The sequence below is a fragment of the Pseudophryne corroboree genome, chromosome 11 (genome assembly GCF_028390025.1).
Source record: "Pseudophryne corroboree isolate aPseCor3 chromosome 11, aPseCor3.hap2, whole genome shotgun sequence".
Lineage (NCBI taxonomy): Eukaryota > Metazoa > Chordata > Amphibia > Anura > Myobatrachidae > Pseudophryne > Pseudophryne corroboree.
In genome coordinates this window covers 67,400,370-67,406,369 of record NC_086454.1, presented here as the reverse complement: position 1 = coordinate 67,406,369, position 6,000 = coordinate 67,400,370, and the positions used below count along the sequence as shown (strand labels likewise).

Below are 6,000 nucleotides of genomic sequence, written 5' to 3'. Positions count from 1 at the left end.
TTCAAAATGGTAAATTATGGTGTTTGTGCCCACTTTGCCAGTGTATTTTATGGCCAAAACAGCGTTGGGCCAAGCAAAATACAAGTGGGTCATATGCAAGGGACCCTACTCTGTTGATTTCAGGTGTCAAATTTGTGACACAAGACTCATTAACCCTTGCAAAACTGAATGATCTGAATAAGAAGCTGGAGTTCGAATAAGAAGTGAATAAGAAGCTAGAGCTTGAATAAGAAGTGAATAAGAAGCTGGCCGAATAAGAAGCTAACTTCAGCCTCGTGTATAATAGCCATGCTGTACAAGCTGTAAGCGGAGGAAGAGGGACAGGTGAGTGTACCACAGGGGACCAGCACAGCATGGAGGCTGCGGGCAGACATCCACACAGCAATAACAGCAGGGGATGGGGGTGATAAATACAGCCCCTAACTTGATAGCGCAGGAAATGAAGCCGATAGGTCACACACTCTGTACTAGCTGTAGCTGCGTCTGTACGCATAACCAGGACCTACGGATTTCCCGACGCCTCCGCCGCAGCAGCTCCTTTGTTCTGTACTGCTTCCAGAAGCCAGTCCTCCACGTATTCCTTCTAGTCTCTAACACGACCTCTCTATGGTACCAGGTCCCTCCCCCCTGACGTCACTGCGCCACTGGCTGCGCCCGTTACGATTTGAACTATTTGAACGGTTTGGGCGGGAGCGGATGGACCTCTAGTGCCGGGGAGACAGAAACATCAACGGGGACGTGCGGAGTCGGGAAACCGGCCCCGTTGTAGGTGAGAGTCGGGCTTTCGGCAGCTGGTTGTCAGTCCCTATGGTGTTGGGGATGGAGATGTATCTATCCTGGAGACTATCCCCCGTGCTACAGCACGGGGTTTTTTCATCTCCTCTGTAGGGCCTGGCATGTCATCACTGGCGTCTGATGAGCGCTCGGGGCTTGTGTACCATGTATGTATGTATGTATGTATGTATGTATGTATGTGTGTGTTATACCCACAGTGCATGTGTGTGTGTTATACCCACAGTGCATGTGTGTGTGTTATACCCACAGTGCATGTGTGTGTGTTATACCCACAGTGCATGTGTGTGTGTGTTATACCCGCAGTGCATGTGTGTGTTATACCCACAGTGCATGTATGTGTGTGTTATACCCACAGTGCATGTATGTGTGTGTTATACCCACAGTGCATGTATGTGTGTGTTATACCCACAGTGCATGTATGTGTGTGTTATACCCACAGTGCGTGTATGTGTGTGTTATACCCACAGTGCGTGTATGTGTGTGTTATACCCACAGTGCGTGTATGTGTGTTATACCCACAGTGCGTGTATGTGTGTTATACCCACAGTGCGTGTATGTGTTATACCCACAGTGCGTGTATGTGTGTTATACCCACAGTGCGTGTATGTGTGTTATACCCACAGTGCGTGTATGTGTGTTATACCCACAGTGCGTGTATGTGTGTTATACCCACAGTGCGTGTATGTGTGTTATACCCGCACAGTGCGTGTATGTGTGTTATACCCGCACAGTGCGTGTATGTGTGTTATACCCGCACAGTGCGTGTATGTGTGTTATACCCGCACAGTGCGTGTATGTGTGTTATACCCGCACAGTGCGTGTATGTGTGTTATACCCGCACAGTGCCTGTATGTGTGTTATACCCACAGTGCCTGTATGTGTGTTATACCCGCACAGTGCCTGTATGTGTGTTATACCCGCACAGTGCCTGTATGTGTGTTATACCCGCACAGTGCCTGTATGTGTGTTATACCCGCACAGTGCCTGTATGTGTGTTATACCCGCACAGTGCCTGTATGTGTGTTATACCCGCACAGTGCCTGTATGTGTGTTATACCCGCACAGTGCCTGTATGTGTGTTATACCCGCACAGTGCCTGTATGTGTGTTATACCCGCACAGTGCCTGTATGTGTGTTATACCCGCACAGTGCCTGTATGTGTGTTATACCCGCACAGTGCCTGTATGTGTGTTATACCCGCACAGTGCCTGTATGTGTGTTATACCCGCACAGTGCCTGTATGTGTGTTATACCCGCACAGTGCCTGTATGTGTGTTATACCCGCACAGTGCCTGTATGTGTGTTATACCCGCACAGTGCCGCTGCAATTCTGTTGCTACTGCTGGTGGCTGGCTGGGGAGAGTGGGCTGCTGCTGGTGGCTGGCTGGGGAGAGTGGGCTGTGGCTGGCTGGCTGGGGAGAGTGGGCTGTGGCTGGCTGGCTGGGGAGAGTGGGCTGTGGCTGGCTGGCTGGGGAGAGTGGGCGGCTGGCTGGCTGGCTGGGGAGAGAGAAGTACTGTGCCATATGTGCACGCTTGTATGTTGCTGGTTAGGTTTCATGCACCCCACATTGTCTGTGATTGCTGTTGCCACTGTTCAATGCTTCTAAGTAAAATTAGGTGGTAGCAGTATTAGGCGCTAATCCCAAATGACAAACTAAACAATGAACAAATGTATGAGTTCACAATCACGCAACACCCATATATCAAATAGTGGGGTACATTCCTTATTAATACTTGAAGAATTCAAGCATGTAGAGAGAGCTCTGATTTCCTCTTGGATCAGCGGACACTTATCAGGATTTCCAGTCGTCCAATATCATAAAAAACAAGAGGTGGAGAGCATCTCGTGTAACACCGTTTTATGCTTTTACCACAATTTTTCATAAAAAACATCTAAAACATATCTCCTTATCAAATAAAACCAGAGCACATGCAGCCGGTGCACAGCTAAACTGAGTGTAAGAATGGATAATTACCAGATGGTCAGAGGAAACAGTCCTCAGTACAGCAAGTGTCTTAAATACCAGTCAGCCTCCCGGGAAATGGCGTTCTGGATTTTTGCGGCAATCACCTCTCCCACAGACATCAAGATGTCACCTCCAACTGCGCCAATGCGTTTCAGGCCTTTCTAGGCCCTTTTTCAAGGCAGATGATCTGGTATTTAAGACACTTGCTGTACTGAGGACTCTGTTTCCTCTGACCAATACTGCTACCACCTAATTTTACTTAGAAGTCTGTTTTTTGGGGAGTGGGAGACACCCCTTTTTGGTGGATACAGTTTAGGCAGCCATCTTTGCGCATTTGTTAGGTGCTCCATTTTTTCTTTCACTGTTCAATGCTGTTATACTTTATATGTGCTGCTAGTGGCTGTTGTGTATTTTGGTGACATGTAGGGCTCAGTTCAATTAGGGCAGGGCTGGCCAAACCAGTCCTCGAGATCTACCAACAGTTCACATTTTCCAGACCATCTAGCTGGTGCACAGGTGTAATCATTACTAATTAAGATGTGCTGCATTCATTCCTAACTGACAATTCTACAGATCTCCTGGAAAACATGAACTGTTGGTAGATCTCGAGGACCGGTTTGGCCAGCCCTGAATTAGGGGTTGAGTTTATGTTGCAACTGCATAGAAACGCTGGCAGTGCAACTCGACCCCTTTTGCTGCATGATCTCGCAGTGGACTCCCTCTTTTGTATGGTGCTCTGTGGGTCCGCAGACAAAAATTGGATCTATTGCCACTGTAAGTGCAGAATATCGTGTACTTATGGTGTATACACATGCATTAGATACCTGGTTGATCGGTTTAATGGCTCATGATCAGCCAGGCGGTGTTTGTTGTGACCACTGTGAGTGGGTGGTAAGAGGGCTCCTCTATGGGGATCAGAAGGTAGCATGTGCAGCACCTACGATTTGAAGTAACTTTCCTTGCGACTTTGACTAGATAGTCCTATTCGCAAGGATAAATCGCACCGTGTGTATACACCTTTAGACTTCCTGTTGCAGACTGATGCAGGAGCGACACAAGCCGTTTATCAGCTAACACTCCTGCATTGGGACAGCGCACACGCAATGGATGACCCATTCTCCTGCAATCGGATGTCCAGGCTGCCAACTGTATAGGGGTGTGCCCACCTTTACTCGAGGGCACCTCATGATTGTGCTTAGCTGAACTGAATTGCAGCTGTTAAAAAAAAAAAAAAGATAAGATTTTTTTTTTATTAAGGGGATGAGGTTAATACCTGCTGTCGGGATCCCGACGCCAAAATCCCGAAAGCCGGTAAAATGACGGACGGAATACCGACCGCATCCTTGTATTCCCATCAGGTGTTAGGTCCACGCCACCACCCCAGGGAAAATAGAACCTGTAGCGAGCCTGCGAGTTAACTCAATGCCACTATTGTGTCTGGCGACGGCATCCCATCAACTGGTATATCATACTAAACCCTTGTTAAGGGCCCTCTTAAGGGGTGTACTCACGGAGCGATCGCTGCTTAAAATCTAATCAATCTGACTAGATTGCTTAGATTTTAAGCCTGATCGCTCTGTGTTTACCCCCACAGCTATTGCGATGCGCATCGCTATCGCTGGTGCTAGATTGGCCTGTGCAGGGAGAGATGTGTGCTGAGCGGTTCGCACATCTCTCCCGCATCGGCCAGTGAGTACTGGCCTTTACTCTGTTGGTTAGTACCCAGTCTTGTTTTATTGCTGTTCTGTTACTATTTTGTTTCCAGTTGTAAAGTGCAGTGGAATATGCTGGCTCTATGGAATTGAAGCGTCATACGCACTAGACGAGAAAGTGAAAGATCTCGCTCAGAAGGACCAATCTGTGCGAGATCTTTTACCATCTTGTCCAGTGTGTACACTGTCATTAACGATGCGCGCTCCTGCGCATTAATGACCCCCTCCCTCGTCTGAACGTGTACAGACTAGGGAGGTCCTTGTTAACGACAGGTATGCTGCAGATGCAGCATGGGTGTCGTTTCCCTTCCCCGCTGGCATCGGCAAGTGTACGTACTTGCAGAAGTTGGCACCCTGTCGCTGCCAATACTGGCATCGCCAGGTATTGCCTAGTGTGTACTGGGCTTAAAAGTCTGTAGATAAATTAAATAAACCACAGAAGAAAACGCGTAACTTGCTGTCTGTCTTCTGAGTGCTTAATGTTTATTTGGGGATAGATCATATTTTTGTTTTGATGCCAGCCATACTACATATTTATGTTATCAATGGTGGTAGCTTCTGATAGTTTTTATGTGTATGTATGAAATGGTACCATTTGTAAACTCAAAATGAAAAATAATAATTTTGTGTCTCTCTTCTATCAGTACCAGTCAAAAGTTTGGACACCTTCTTATTCAATGGTTTTGATTTATTTTAATTATTTTCTACATTGCAGACTAATACTGAAGACATCAAAACTATGAAAGAACACATTTGGAATTATGTTGTGAACAAATAAAAATGTTTTATGTTTTTGATTCCTCAAAGTAGCCCCCTTTTGCTTTGATGACAGATTTGCACATTCTCTCAATCAGCTTCATGAGGTAGTCTCCTGGAATGGTGTTCCAACAGTCTTGAAAGAGTTCCAAGATGTGCTGAGCACTTGTTGGCTGCTTTTCCTTCACACTGGTTCAACGCCTCCCAAACCATCTCTATTGGGTTTAGGTCGGGTGATTATGGAGTCCAGGTCTTCTGACGCAGCACTCCATCACTTTCGTTCTTGGTCAAGTAGCCCTTACATTGCCTGGAGGTGTATTTGGGGTCATTGTCTTGTTGAAAAACAAATGATGGTCCCAGTAAGCGCAAACCAGATGGAATGGCATGGCAGAATGCTCTGGTAGCCATGCTGGTTAAGTGTACCTTGAACTTTGAATAAATCACCAACAGTGTCACCAGCAAAGCACCCCCACACCATCACACCACCACCTCTATGCTTCACAGTGGGAACCACACATGCAAAGACAATCTGCTCACCTTGTCTGCGTCTCACAAAGATACGGCGGTTGGAACCAAAAATCTCAAATTTGGTCTCCTCAGACCAAAGTACAGATTTCCACTGGTTTAATGTCCATTCCTTGTGTTTTTTGTCCCAAACAATTCTCCTCTTGTCGTTCATCCTCAGTAGTGGCTTCTTCGCAGCATTTCGACCATGAAGACCTGACTCACGCAGTCTCCTCTGAACAGTTGATGTTGAGATTTGTCTGTTA

General features: G+C 46.8%; 1 protein-coding gene across 1 annotated transcript in view; it reads left to right on the top strand.

The window, feature by feature from the left end:
* The first annotated feature begins 473 nt into the window (after positions 1-473).
* Positions 474-6,000, top strand: part of INCENP (inner centromere protein) — a 177,055-nt gene continuing 171,528 nt past the window's right edge. Inside the window, exon 1 of the mRNA XM_063944393.1 lies at positions 474-769. The gene's annotated coding sequence lies outside the window, so the exon portion shown is untranslated. The remainder of the gene's footprint in view (positions 770-6,000) is intronic.